This window comes from Hipposideros armiger, unplaced genomic scaffold (genome assembly GCF_001890085.2).
Source record: "Hipposideros armiger isolate ML-2016 unplaced genomic scaffold, ASM189008v1 scaffold_232, whole genome shotgun sequence".
Taxonomy (NCBI): Eukaryota; Metazoa; Chordata; class Mammalia; order Chiroptera; family Hipposideridae; genus Hipposideros; species Hipposideros armiger.
In genome coordinates this window covers 1,638,306-1,653,134 of record NW_017731582.1, presented here as the reverse complement: position 1 = coordinate 1,653,134, position 14,829 = coordinate 1,638,306, and the positions used below count along the sequence as shown (strand labels likewise).

The 14,829-nt window shown below is 52.1% G+C and overlaps 1 protein-coding gene across 3 annotated transcripts in view; it reads left to right on the top strand.

Annotated features, from left to right (window-relative positions):
- LOC109389402 (rho guanine nucleotide exchange factor 10-like protein) overlaps nucleotides 1-14,829 on the top strand; it is a 68,492-nt gene that overhangs the window by 790 nt on the left and 52,873 nt on the right. Inside the window, exon 1 of one of the 3 annotated variants that reach the window (XM_019654890.1) lies at nucleotides 5,742-5,760. The exons of the other annotated variants lie outside the window; for them this stretch is intronic. The gene's annotated coding sequence lies outside the window, so the exon portion shown is untranslated. Of the gene's footprint in view, nucleotides 1-5,741; nucleotides 5,761-14,829 lie in introns of those variants that run through there. 3 annotated transcript variants of the gene reach the window in all.

Below are 14,829 nucleotides of genomic sequence, written 5' to 3'. Positions count from 1 at the left end.
CCCCACCCCCACCCCCAGGAGCCCTCTTGCATCTCATCCTATTCTGGCAGTGTTAGGAAGGAGAATGCAACATACGCAGTTTCACAGGTGTGATTTTATGAGCTCACAGTTGGAAGCCTTTTAAAAGTCACCCAGGCCATTCTGGCCATGAAACGGGTGGCTGTTTAGCCACAGCTTGAGTCTCCCCGGTGATGGCACACTCACTGCTTTTGGAGGCGGCCTCTTTCATTTGTGTGGCTGATGTCTGGCGAATGGCATGCTTGCCGGATGCTTACTTTGTGCCAGGCACTTTGCTAACAGAGCACGTTATACGTATTAACTCATTTAATCCTCCTAGCACCCCTATGAGGTCAGGGTTCTCATTCTTGTTTATAGCTGAGGAAACAGGCACAGAGAGGTTAAGTAACTTCATCAAGATTGCACAGTTTGGAAAGGGGAGCTGAGATTTGAAGCCAGGTAAGTCTGGTGCTGGAGGCTTGCTGAGCCCTTAGCCCCTCACGTGACTCTGCTGTAAGATGACGAGGCGGGGGTCCAGCTGTGTGTGGCGAGGCTGAGGCTGTAAGGGGGATGCTTAGATGACTGTGTGTCCCAGTGGCTGGCCTCCTGGCGTCCTGGGGGCACAAATGTCACCATTCAAGCTGCTTTCCCTTCACCTGCTTCAGCTCCATGGCAGATCACTCTCTGCCCCATGTAACCCCCCCCCATCCCCTCCCCTCACTGCAGGTCCAGGACAAATGGCTTCCAGAGAAGTCTGTGGTGAGGGACAGAAAGAGGCTTCAAAGCAACTGGCCCAGGGTTTCAACCCCTCAGGGGCTTCCATGGAGCTCAGCGGGGCAAGGGAGGCAGGAGGTGTGGGTGGGCATGGCAGAACGGAGTAGGAGGGGCCTGGTTCTGGGTCTCGTTACTTCTTCCCGTTATCACCTTCCAGAGCGGCCTCTGCTACGCTACCCCTTGCCTTGCCTGTCTATGAAGGGTCCCTTGGTGATTGACAAGGGCAGTGCCTCGGCCTAAAGTGACTGATGGTTTACAGAGCAAGTGCACGTCTGTTGTCCTGAGGGGTCTCACACCAGCCTGGGGAGCCGGGCAGGGCAGGAATTGTGATCCCCACAATGATGGTCCTTATAATTGAGGGACAGAGGCTCAGAGGGGTGAGGTGACCTGCTTGAGGCCACACAGCTATGAGATGGCAGCGAGTCATGCCCCCTCTCCTGGCTCCTAACAGTGTGTGCTCCACACCAGGATGGCCCGTCTTCATGGTAGCTTTTCCCCGAGAGGATCCTGGGACATCTCAGACAGAAGTGTCTGAGGTGAGGCTGCCGTCCCAGCTTTTGGCCCCTGAATCAAGGCCTACTGAGGCTTAACTGGGGGCTACCACCTCTCTTCTGTCCCCCAATGGCTGAGGTCCCCTGGGAGTATGCCAGCAGTCCTCCTGGTTGGGTCTCCTCAGTTAGTGGAACTTTGGGATCTTCAGGGGTGTGACGGGTCTCACCCCATGTCCATCCTGGCCACTTGAAGGTGAGACGAGTCCCTGGTGTCTCCTTTCCGGGTCTCTTCTTCGGACAGCCACATGGGCCAGAGGTTTCTCAGGGCGATTCCGTTCTGTCCTCTCCCTCTCCTAATAATAATGACACAACAACAATATTGATTACTAGCACTGGCTGCCACCATGACTACATTTCCATTTATTGGGCACTTACCGTCTGCTAAGCTCTGCACCAGGCCTCCTGGAGGTTATAGCTCTTTTCGTCCTCCTGACAATCCCCATTTCACAGATGAGGAAGCTGAGGCTCAGAGAGGTGAAGTCGCTTGTCCAGGGTCACACAGCTGGTCAATGGCACCGAAATCATCAGTCAGAAAGTTGAAAGCTCACGTCACCCAAAGTCACCGTCTTACGTTGTGTGCTGAGTTCATGGCCCAGCCCGGGCCCAGCTGGGCTGACTCCGAATTTCAAGCTCTTCCCACTGGGCTCCTCTGGACTGGGTGGAGCAGGCTGGTGGGACCCCAGAACCATAGGTTCTCCTCATGTTCTGCCTCTAAATCCTACGGGAGCTTGGGCGAGCCACTTCACCTCTTGGGGCGTGGGTCATCCAATCTGGGTACAGGGGCTGATAATTCCTTCCTTGTGTTCTCACCAAGGGCTGTGAGTGATCGTCATGGTTGGGAATGCTTTAAAACCTGACGCACGCAGAGAGGCAGTACGACGAGAGACAATCCCCCAAGCAGCGTCTCCGCCCCTCTGTGCCTGGGACAGCCTTGACAGTCAATCCCCACAGCCGCCTTGGGAGGCAGGAACACAAGCCGGCTCTATAGTGGGAAGCTGAGACTCAGGGAAGTGAGGTCACAGGACTAGCTGGTGGGGAAGCAGAGGTTTGAACCCAGTCTGTGTGTCCCCAGAAGTGAACACCCCTACCATGATGAAACAGCTCCCTGGGGATGGGGGTCTTCTGGGGTCCCCAGGCCGGGAGCAGTGAGTGGGTTTGGGGACACCCACTCTTTGGATTCAAGGTAGACACTCTCATGAGGGCAGGTTCCCAGGAACCTAGCAGGCGGGTCCAAGGTAGGTGGGATGGTGCTGCCGCAAAGCGACTCCGTGGCTCCCATGTTGCCCTTCAGCAGAATGAGAGACCTCCCCCCCACATCCTTCCTTGTCTCAGGGACAGAGGCAGGCCTTGTTCGGGGTGGGGGGGCAGGAAAATAGGGAGCTCTCCCGGCTACATAAGGATCTGCTATGCAGGTGACCCCGATCCTCCCACCCGATGCAGCCAAGCCCAGCTGAGCTGCTGCACAGAGATGTCTGATGCCTGAGCAGAGCAGGGAGGCAGTGCTTAGGTAAACCCCTCCCCATCTCACCCTGGTTCTCTTCTTGAGCAATGTCGTAATGAAATCTAACTGTTCATTGTATCCGATATGAGGGGTTCCCATGTCATGGCTTTATTGAGCGGGCTGGGGTGGGGGAGGGGACCCCAGGCTGGGAGCCAGGAGGCTGCCTCAGCTCCCATTTCATGCCTCATGCCCTGTGTGACCTTGAACAAGTCCCTTGCCCTCTCTGGGCCTCAGTTTCCCCCTCTGTGAAAGGAAGGAGTTGGCTTGGATTATTCCTGAGGGCCCTTCCTGCTCTGAAAGTCTCTGAATTGCTCGAATGCATGACCCTAATCCTGCCCTCTGGGCTCCCTGCCATCTCTCCCTCCTTTCCACAAAGCTGGGGAGCACAGGAATGTGGGGGAGGGTGTGTTTGCTTCTGATACCTAGGAATTGGCAAAGACTGGAGTGATTGCCATAAAACCCCGCTCCTATTCTTTCTGGCCAGTTTTGGAATAAACCCCGGATGCCAGTGTTTACCCAGCTGCAGGGGTTACCCACCTGCAGGGGAGGGCGCCCCCCCAAGCCCTTTCCACCTTGTGGTTAGTGGGAAAAAAAAGTATGGACTTTGGGGTCAGACTTGGGTTCAAACCCCAGCTCTGTCCCTTCTGCTGGTGTGAACTTGGGCGACTCACTTGGTTTTAGGTTATGCCTCTGAAAAGGAAGATAATAATACTGAACTTACTGAGGTATGTTGAGGGTTATGTGCTGTGCCAGGCAGAGCATCTGACCTGGAGCATAGTAAGTGCTCAGAAAATGGAAGGGCATGTCCCTGGCACTAGTGTCATCTCAATCCCTCATTTCTGGCACGTAGAGAAGACTCCAGGATGACAGGACACCTCACCCCGCAGTCCAGGACCTCAATGCCATGTCCATGCAGACAAGCAACGTCTTCAGGGGTACAGATGATACTGGGTTATATAGTCTTTCCTCTTCTTCTTTCTTAAAACCACAAAACTGGCCCCATGCCACAGTGCCGGCTCTCCTGGGACCACTGGCTTTCTTTGTCCCTGAGTTTTGGCATGAGGATTTGAGGGTCAGTGTGAGGTTTCTTAGATTAATTAGAGAACAAGCCCCCCTAAAGCCCAAGGCTCCTGGTAGGTGCCCCAGAATTCTGAGATGGCACCAAGGGACTGGTCTGGGGCTGCCTCCCACCAAACCCCAGGGTCTAGCACAGCGCGTTCCTAGCCACGGTCCTGGAGCCACACGGCAGGGAGTTTACTACACTAGACATGTTCTGTGCTGCCTCTGATTCAGCGACGTGGCTGGGGATGAAGCAGATGAAATTCCCTGCTGAGTGGTGGTTTCTGAGACAGGGGAAACATGCTTAATCAGACTCCATGCTGCTGCTTACATCCAGCTATCTCAAAGCTCATCACCCACATGGCGCTCCCTTTTTTCCCCTCCCCTAATAATCAGCATACTTGTCTCTGCTTTCTCTGGACTCTTGGCTGGGGGATTTTCCAATTAGCAGAGAAACTGCATCCAGCAGTTTTCCCGTTTCACTGAGTGGGTGGCTGGCTGGGAGGGCAGGAGTTACTGCCCGCTAGTTCTTTTCCTCTTGTTTTTTTTTAAATTTTTTTAAAATAATTTTTATTGGGGAATTGGGGGATGGGAACAGTGCTGGGGAATTCGGGTAAGGGAAACAGACAAGTTGCTGTCGTTTTGTTCTTCAATCTAGTTGTGGAGGACGTTGCTTCACTGGCCCAAGTTGGCACCATCATTGCGCTCTTCCCGGGCGAGGCAGATCAGTCGCCGGCTTCTGGATGGCCGCTCACTGCAGCTGCTGGCTGCTCACGCTGGCTGCTGGCTACACACGGTAGCCCATGGCAACCCACTGCCACAGGGACTGCAGCCTACGCCGTCGCCGGCGACTCACGGCAGCCCAGCTCCAGGTTGAGCTGTTGTTCAGCATCTTAGCTGTGGAGGGCAGTGTCACTGGCCCTCATATGTGGGATCCGAACCGGGGCCCTCTGGCATCCCAAGCGAGTTCGTAACCATCGCGCCACTCGGCCGGCCCTCCTCTTGTTTTTCAATTGCATTCATCCATACATCATCCGTCCATCCATCCACTCTTTTTTACTTTTTAAATTAAAGTTTATTGGGGTAACAATTGTTAACAAAGTTACGTAGATTTCAGGTGTACAATTCTGTAATACATCATCTATATATCACATTGTGTGTTCACCACCCAGAGTCAGTCCTCTTTGCATCACCATATATTTCATCCATCCACTCTTACATCCATATATCTATCCATCCACCTAAAGACTGTTTATTGAGCGTCCACTCTGTGCCAGGCACCACCGTATACAAATTTGTGTAAAACAGACATGACCTTGCCCTCAGGGAGATGACAGTGGATAGCAGGGGTGACAGACAATTCAACAAGCAGTACAGTACTTTGTGCAATGGCCTTACTGTCCTTGTTTATCCCTTTCCTTATCTATTGAATGGGATGATAACGGTGCTTATCTCATGGGATTATTGTGAAGATCTGATGAGATAGTCCAGATAAAGTGTTGACCAATGCCTGGCACATAGTAGTACGTGTTCAATGAATGTTAGCTATGATGATAATGGTGATCATGATGAAGATGATGATGGTAAAAGCCACCTAATGCAGTGCCTGGCACTAACTAAGCAGCTATATGTTTCCCTGAGTTGTTCCGGGCAGGTGGGCTTTGTTTGGCAGCAATGGAAGGTGACAGGGGCCTGGTGGAGAAGGGCAGGGCCCAAGCCAGCCTCTCAGGGCGGGGCAGCCCATGAACACATCATCTCAGCCAAAGGAGCGTGGGTGCTGGTGGGGGAGCGTGGGGTGTGTGTGTCTGAGGGAAGCCTGAGACAACGCAGCTGCCTCATAAGCCATGAGACCAGGAGCTGTCGGCTGCCTTCGCAGGGGTTGGTGCAGGCTATCTGGAAAGCTCCCAGCAGCTGGGGGTGGTGGGGGTGCACGGTGGCCAAGAGTGGGAGAGGTTGGGAAGAGCCCCTGCGCTCGGGGCTTGGAGCTGGGAGGTGATTGCAGATGGAGCTCTGGGGGGAGCAGCTAGAAGTGGTCCGCGGGTTCTGGGTGGTTCCCCCATTGGGCTGGTGGGGGCTGGGACATGTCAGTCTTGTTTACCACTGTACCTCCAGCTCCTGGACTGGTGCCAGGCACATCTTAGGCATTTATTTGGAGAGTACTAGGAGGTGTGTTGAATGCATGCCAAGACTCTATTGGCATCCCAGTCTGGTTTGATTACTGTGCTGGCTTACCTGGAAGGAGCAGCGGTTCTGAAACCAGACAGAAGTGGGTTCAATCCCTGATACCCCCACTTACCAGCTCTGTGGGACCCTGGTAAGACACTTCTCCTTTCTCAGCCTGTTTCCTCATCTGCTAACCAGGAATTGCGATATCGACATTGAGGGTTGTGGTGTGAAAAGGAGATGGTGAAGGGGTCTGGAAGGTACCCAATAAAGAGTGACAGCTTTTGTCATTATCCATGCATCTGGGATGACGCCCAGAGCTGTGAGCCAGGACTATAGGATTGGGCCTGTGGGGAGAGAGTGTCTGTTGAATCCAACATGTGAAATTTTGGGAAGATGCGCTGGAGTAGAGTCATATAGACCTGGAATTTGTAGCTTCCTTGCTGTGTGACCTTAGGCAGGCTACTTGTCTCTCTGTGCCTCAGCTCCTCACGTGAAAAGGGGACTCGTGAAAGCAGCCATTCTGTAGAGTTCTCGCAAGAGTGCATGGGCTCATGCATGAAGAGCGTGGGGCCTGGTGTACTGTACATGCTCAGTGAAGGGGGCTGTCGTTATTGGTGGCCTTCAGAGGGGGAATGGGATGAAGGCATTGCGGGTGAGAATGTGAGATGCACTGAGCCGCTCTGGTTTCATCTGAGGGGAGGGGCTCGGGCCCTTCCTGTTTTGTGCCTGATGTGCTCGCCCACAGTTATCTCTGCAGACTCCTTAGGTAGGTCAACAGAACCATCCTGAAAGACGCTGAGGTCTCAGAAGATGCTTAGTTCTGGGAGAAAACCCAAGGAAACCATGCGGTTTAACCTCTTGGGTTCTGCAGGGTAGGATTTGCGTGGCCATCACTGGAGGACACATGGTACAGGGCAAGGAGCACTGACTCTGGGTTTCAATCCTGACTCCTCCGCGCTCCTGCTCTGTGACCCTGGGCAAGCCACCTAACCTCTCTGGGTCTGTTTCTTTATTCATAAAACGGGCCAAAGCCCCCTTCCTTGCAGCGTTGCCTGGAGGCTGAGCACACTGCGGGCCTCTGTAATTGGGAGTGATTTTGCAGGCTCCATGGAGGGCGAGGGAGTCGATGTTAATGAGCGCTGAGGCTGGTCCAAAAACCCAGTCTATAAAACTCTTGCCTGCAGCTTCTGGTGCGTTGCTCATGGGAGTTTATGTGAAGGACACAGCCAGATAAGGGCCTATTGTTCTGGGTGGGGACGGTTTTATGACTCTTAGAAAGCGTCTTTCATCTGGGAGACCAGGGAGCTTATGGAACCTCCCAGCCCTGGCCGGTGAAACTAGGGGACGCTGAAGGTTTCTGGGGCTGGTGCCAGGCTGCAGCTATGGCCGGGGCCTCCTGCTATAGCCCAGTGAAGCGGGGGTGGGGGTGGGGTGGGGGTGGAGGGGGGGGTGGCTGAAGCCCTCCTGGAGTGTCACTACAGCCTCAGTGCTGGCAGCTGCAACACTTTCCTTACTCATGCAGGGGACCTTCCCTCCTAGAGGCCTTGTGTTAGACCCCCTCCCCACCCCATCCTGGTCTGCTTGGCAAGGCCAGAGTCTTGCCCTGTCCCCCAGGCTCTCTCCTTGCTTCGTGTCCTCTGCAGCCAGTGCCACATTCTCTTCATCCTTCTGGCCGCTTCTTGAACAGGCCTTGGGCCCTGTCTATTGTTAGCTGACCAGCAACTCTCACGCCTGGGAGCCTCGCCTGGCTCCCGAGCCTGGGTACAGGCAGTGACTTGATGCCAAGAAGCGAAGACCTTGTCTCCTTGTCCTTTCTGGCTTCTTGGCCAGGCCCCAAGCACAGAACTCCAACCTCCCTTGGCTCACAGACAGCCTCAAGCCCTCTGCCTGCTTATCGCCAGCACTAGCTCCAGACGCTCCCTCATGTAGACTGGGCTGGCACACGGGCCGGTGGGGTGTGGGCTGACCTGCAGAGGGCCTCAGTGTGTTTGTAGCTGCCTTTGATGGCCCCGGCTCTGACACTTGCCCTTTACCCCCTTCACCTTTTCCATTTTGGGAGATACAGGAAGGCTAGAGCAGGATGTTTGGGGGTACCTTAATTGGTCCCAGAATCCCCCTTCATCCTGCATGAAGATGGTAGCCATGGGCAGTGGACCCAGCTGAATATTAACCCCTCCTCTCTTCACAGACTTATTTGCTTTCAAGGAAAATCGTCAGGCAAGTGAGCACAAGTGAAGGTGTGTGTGTGTGTGTGTGTGTGTGTGTGTGTGTGTGTGTATGCGTGGACTGTCAGTAATGACACAACAGAATACTCAAATGGACATTGAAGGATGTCGTTGTGCCTGAGTTTCCTCATCTATAAAATGGGATAAAAGTACCTACTTTATTGGGTTGCTGTGAAGATTAAATGAAGTAATACATGCATAGTGCTCAAACAGAGCCTGGTACAGCGAGAGTGCTAGAGAAGAGTTTGCTACTCTTACCGCTGTTATTTTTACCGTGAATGCCTCCCAGCACTTTATGGTGTCTGGCTTACTGTCTTTTTCTCCCACCTTACTCTGCACTCCTGCTTTTTCCCCCTTTTCTATGGCATTTCTGATTCCCCCAGAGCCTCAGCTTGAACTTGGCTGTGGTTTGTTGCAGCATGAATGCTGGCCCCAGCCTGCATGATCTTCCAGGCTCAGCCATTCATGGTCGTTTGACCCACTCAGCCTCTCAGCTGTCCAGTTCCAAATTCCTGGGAGAAATGAGCTGATTGGCTCAGTTTTAGGCAGATGTTCACCCTGTTGTCCAATCAGCTGTGCTGGGGAGGAGCGGGCTGCTATGGCACATGGGGCTGTACACATCTTGGCATGTCCACCCCAGCCTCTTCAGGGGCTCTATCGGAGCTGTAGAAGAACTGCAAACTGGTTTGGTGCTTTTTCGGTCAACCCTCGGGGGTGTTCCCATGTGTCTAAGTGTTCAGGGCAAGCTTTTAGAACTGCTCCTGCACCTGGTGCTTGGAGCCTGTTTGGCTCACAGATTATTGGCCCACTTAAAATTAGAAATGGTTGTCAATATTAAACATCGGAGGATTTCATATAGAAATCTGGATTTCTGGTGTCTCTTGTAAAAAAAGAAAAGAAAGCTCTGGAGACACTGGGCATAGTGATGTATCTGCTAGAACTGGGGAGTGACTGTCCCCTTCACTAGGGGCCTGTGCTTTCCAGGCCTTCAGGGGTGCCCCCTCTCCCTGTGGTGTCCCTGATCTTGAAATCTGGTGTCAGTTGTCACACACGTTCATCCTGCTTCTCCCATTTTCACCCCCTACCTATCCCCCTAGTCATTGGCGTTTGCCACCTTACTCTACACTGTGGCGATTTGCCTGGGAATGGGAACTGCACGAGGAAGAAGAAAAATTATACTGCTCTTCAAAATTTTCAAATGTGTATATGAGCCCAGTTCTGTGCCAAATAGCCTGCCAATATTATCTCATTTAATTTTCTAAACACCCCCATAAGGTAGGTGTTATTACTTCCATCCCTACTACACAGATAATGAAACAGGCTCAGAGAATTAAGCAACTTGCTCTAGATTAGCACAGGCATCTGGCTTTAGAAATAATTTACAGAAAAGCTGCAAGTACAGCTTTTTCCCTCGGAAGCATTTGAGAGGAAACTGCTGACGATGCCCCTTAACTCTGGATAGTTTTTGTGTGTGTTTCCTACAAACAAGGACACGCTCCTATACAACATGATACAATCCTCAAAATCAGGAAATGGCATAAAACACCTCTACCACCCCATCCTCAGATCCTGTTTAAGTTTTGCCAGTTGTCCCAATAAGTTCCTTTGTAGGAAAAGGGTCGAGTTCAGAACTACACGTGGCGTTTAGTTGTTGCGCCTGTTTAGCATCCTTCAATCTGGAAAAGTTCCCCAGGGTTTCCGTGACTTTTGTGACTTTGGCATTTTAGAAGACCTTTAGGGGACTGTCCCTCAATTCGGGTTTGTTTAATGTTTGTTTATCATCATATGAGTTGAATCTTTGGCAGGAATATCATGAAGTGACATTGTGTCTTTCTTAGCGCGTCACATCAGGAGACTCATGAATACCCCACGACTGGTCATTTAACCCAGTTTGACCACGTGGGTGAGGAGATGTCTGCTAAGTTTCTCAACTGTGGAGTTGCTGTTTTTCCCTTTTGTGGTTCATAAGTATTTTGTAGGAAGTACTTTGCAACTGTGTAAATAGCCATTCCTAGCTTTCAATTTATTCACATCAGTATGGACTCTTGGTTTCCTATCGTATTCAATGGATTATAAATCCTTACAATTATTGTTCATTTTGATGCCCAGATTGCCCTCAGTGTGGCTAGTCAGAGCCTTTTTGAAGGCTCTGTTGGTTTCTGTGACCTTCTGCTGTGGCCCCATCACTTATTAATTTCCAGCACAATATATTTCAGGCTCAGTTTGTTCTTCCCCCCAAATCTGGCAGCTTTCCAAGGAGCTCTGGCTCCTTTTAGTAGAGAATGGTGTTTAGAAACCACAATGTAGCTGCCAAGAGTGCTTAGTGTTATTGGGGTGTTCCTGCTCCCCAAAGCTCTTGGTGGACACCGCTATGAGCTCACACCAATACTTCCAATTCCAGTCCAACCCCACAGGGTTCATTCTACACTCCTCTCTTTCCATATTTATAATCCCCTTCTCTAGCAGTGAGAATCCCAAGAGTTTGAACTCCGGACCACTGCTACACTAGGTCACTGCTCATGAATAATATTAATAGTTACAACTGTTTATAATATAGTATCCAATAGCATATTTATTTGTCAGTGAGAAGTTGAAAAGCCTCTGTTAGACTAAATTGAATTGATCCTTCAAAATCTTGTGAGATGGAAGAGGGCAAAAGGATTATTGTTCCCACTTTACAGGCAGTGGGACAAGGTGAAAGAGGTTGAGGGCTATTCTCAGGGTCCTGCAGAGAGCTTGGGGTGGCATCAGGCCCAGAGCCCTGCACTGTGTCCATGCCCAGCCCACTGGACATGAGTCGCCCATGGTTGTCTTGAGACAACGCTGAGACTACATCCTGAAGAGAATGAGTTGCTCAGGTTGGCCTCTCTCTGACACCAAGGCCCATAAAGTTGTAGCTCAGAGAAGTCAAAGTTTCCCTCCCCACCTGAGCTGCTGGAACCACCTCTGCCTGTGACTGTGCCTTTGACCTTGCCTTCCTTCCCACAAATGCAGGTCTTGGGTTATGAGGAATCTGAGAGGCTTGTGGGGGTTGCTCAGTGCATCTCAGCCTCCTTGAAAATGCCCATCCTCCTGAACAGGGGCAGGAGTACATGGGAAGAGGGCTTCATCTTGGTTAGATAGACTCTATCATCCTCATTTGTGATCAAAATGTGATTTAGCCTCTCTTAGATAAGAGCCCTTTCATGATTGGTTTGGTGATATAGTAAATAAGGCTGGTTGTTTTCTGCATGCTCTCCACTTCACTTTCCCACCCACCCACTTACCTGTTGACCCATCATGGGCCTGGACTGGTGGAAGGGGGGCCGGCCTGGGAGACAGAGGGAGAAGCCCTGTGTTCCCATCTTGATTATGCCACCAGCTTGCTAGGCAACCTTAGGCAAGTCACTTAGCCTCTCTGGCCCCTGGAAAACACCACCCTGCACTCCCTCCCTCCCTCCCTCTTTCCCAGGTCAGTGGTGATCAAGGAAGAACAGAGTCCCAGTCCCATTCAGCTGTATCATTAATGATTATGCTTAGGACAGTGAATCCTGTCCTCACCAGAACGCTCAGCGAGTGGGAAATTCTGGTTAATAGAATGTTCTGGGACGTGGAAATGTTCCCAGAAATTCTTTTTGTTCCTTTTGTGGCTATGAAAACACATTCATTCATCTATTTAGTAAATATTTGTCTTGTGCCTGTGCTCTACCAGGCTCTGTCCCAGGTGTTGGGGATTCCACTGTGAATGACACAGGAGAGTCCTTGCCCCTAAGGACTCAGTCTAGGGTCAAATACACCACACAACACGGTAGGATGGGCACACTGACATGGGGAGTATAGGATGCTGTGGGAGCCCCGGGGTCAAGTCTGGGGGCATGAACGAAGAGATCCTTGAGAAGGTGTTTTTCATGTTGAGAGCATCAAAAAGCAGTTAGCCACAGTGTCTGGGGCATGGAGCAGTAGTGGCATTCCAGGCAGAGGGAGCAGCAGGGGCAAAGGCCCATGGAAACGCTTTGCATATTCATCTGTGTGCGTGTCAGGAGAGCGAGGTGATGGAGAGAGCAAAAATGCAGATGCATGTAGCCTGGCCTAGGCGGGCCTAGAAGGTGAGGGCTGCAGGCTCATTTATTCTCAAGTATGGGTTTCTTATAAACGTAGAATGTAGAGGGGGGAAATGAAATGAAAACACTAATTCATGGAGGAGAGGCCTCCAAGTCACATGGGTGACACAGGGTGGGAGGGATGGAGGCAAGTGGAGGACTCAGCTGTGTGTAAGAGGCCACGGCTCCTTGGGGCCTGCAGAGTGTGGCCACATGGGAATGAGGGCCTGGCATGACTAGATGTCCAGATTTATTAAGAGAAGCCAGCAATCTGGCTTTTTATGGGAAATCTCCCAATTGTTAAATGTTGGTAACTAATTAACAACAACAACAAGATCACTGTGGGCAAAACAAATGCTTCTGCGGGTTGCATGTGGTTCTATGAGCTGGTGGATTGCAACCCTGGATCTAGAGGGTTCTCCTGATAAGAGTTGGAAGGCATCTACTAGAATCGATCATGATCCTTTCATGATCCTAATTTGTGCTGGGCTCTAGGGGCCCGATGGGGGCCTGGGGTATGGCCCCTGCCCCCAAGCATGGATCAGAGCTGCCTTCAAGCTGGAGAAAGTTCAAGTTGGTGTCCAGAGCCAACTTAACAACACGAGAAAAGCAAACAACCCAAACTCAGAGTCTGTAGAGCTCAGAGGAGAGGTGGTCAGGGAACAGAGGCCATGTGGGAGGCTTCTTGGAGATTCTGGGCCTTCTGATGGTTCTGGGAGGGGAAGGTAAGCCTTAGTGCAACCAATGAGGGGACAGGCACTCAGCCCGGAGGGCTCAGAAGGGTCCAGGATGGAAATAAGATAGCCAGGGAGGGGGTTTGGAGTAGGTCTGAAAGCCTGCGAATACAGGCCAGAACATCTACATTTTGGTCCAAGGCTTAATGCTCTGAGCCCCAGGTTACTTGATGGACATCTGGAGATGTTCCTGCTGCTTTGCTGGCATTCTGGAAATTGGCCTCTCTGCTGTCACGGCCACTACTTATTCACCCCTAGAATGGAAGCTCTAGCAGGGCGAAGACCATTCCTGTTTTGTCCACTGATGTCTCTTGTGTGCCTAGAACAATGCCCGGAACATAGTAAGTGCTCAACAAGTATTTATTGGCTGCCTGCTATGAGCCTAGTGTTGCCTGAGGCTTGAGGTTTCAGGCAACTCTATGAACAACTCTTAGGGCAGGCTCTACGGAGCTTATGTTCTTGTGTGGAACGGGACAATACACAAGCAAACTAACAAATGAATAAGATGATTTCACAGAGCGTGGCCTGAGTGTGGTCGGCCTTACTGCACTGTAGTGGCCTGTTTATTTGTGTCTCCTTCCAGCCTCTGGAAGCTGAGGGGGCAGGGCTGGGGTCTGTCTGGTTCCTTGTTTCATTCCTAGCCCCTAAGGCTGGTTGGTGCCTGACAAATCGGGAGTAGTTTAAAAAAAGAAAATGTTTTTGCTGGCTGCATTACACGAACGAACACTGGCTGACAAAGATCCCAGCCCACATACACCTGTGCCCTTTGGAGGCCACAGAACTCATTATTATCAACCCAGGTGTAATTGCTGATAAGCCTGAGTGTGAATTTCATTGCAAATTGAGAGGTAGCAGGGCGATGTTTAATAACAGGGATAATCTTAATTAATGACCTGATGACTATAATTAATTGCATCATATCCAGAGGCCCTCTTTGGAATTCTGGGCAGGAGTAACTAGTGTTTGGCAGCTTTCGGGGGCTGGAAGGTGCTAGGATCCCTGCTTTCACGTCCTTGGGGGGCGGGGGTGAGCTTTGGCAAGTTACCCCCAGCTCTGAGCCTCGGTGTTTTCAACAGGAAGATGGGACTACACGGTGGGGCTGGTTTCAGTTCAGTGAGATGATCTCAAGGCCCACATCATACCAAGCCCTCAATGCCCGAAGCTGCTAGGGTCACGAGGTAGATGTCAGAGGCTAGGGTGCAAGGCCACCCAGGGGCTGGAGGGGCTCTCTGCTGCTGAGACTGGGTGGGGGCCTTCCAACCTCTGGGTTTTCCCCTGGGACCAACCTAGGACTCGGTCACCCTTTTGGGAACCCCTTGGGCAAACTCCTGCAAGTGAGAGAGGAGAAGCAAGCAGCCGGCATGTGTGGGACTTTTCCAAGGGAGAAATGGGGACATGGGAAGGGGACACAGGGAGTGAAGGAGTTAAGGTCCCACTCCTTGCAGGCCTCAGTTTCCCACCTGTGCTGTGAGAGATTGTGACAGGGCGACCGACCGGAGCAGAGCCAGCAGGAGCCCTCCTGCCCCCCGGCAGTTGGGGGCTCCCCTCCTCCCTGTCCCGCCCTCCGGGGGCGCTCTCGCAGGCAGGGGAGCCGCGAAGGCGACCGGCCACCAGGGGTTAAGCGGTGACTTCAGCCGCTGCAGGCCGGGAGGGCTGGGGCGGCGCCGCGTCGCCGTGCGCGGCGGCGGGACCAGGCCGCTCCGAGGCGGGCGCACTCCCGGCGGGGCCGCGACCTCGCGGGGG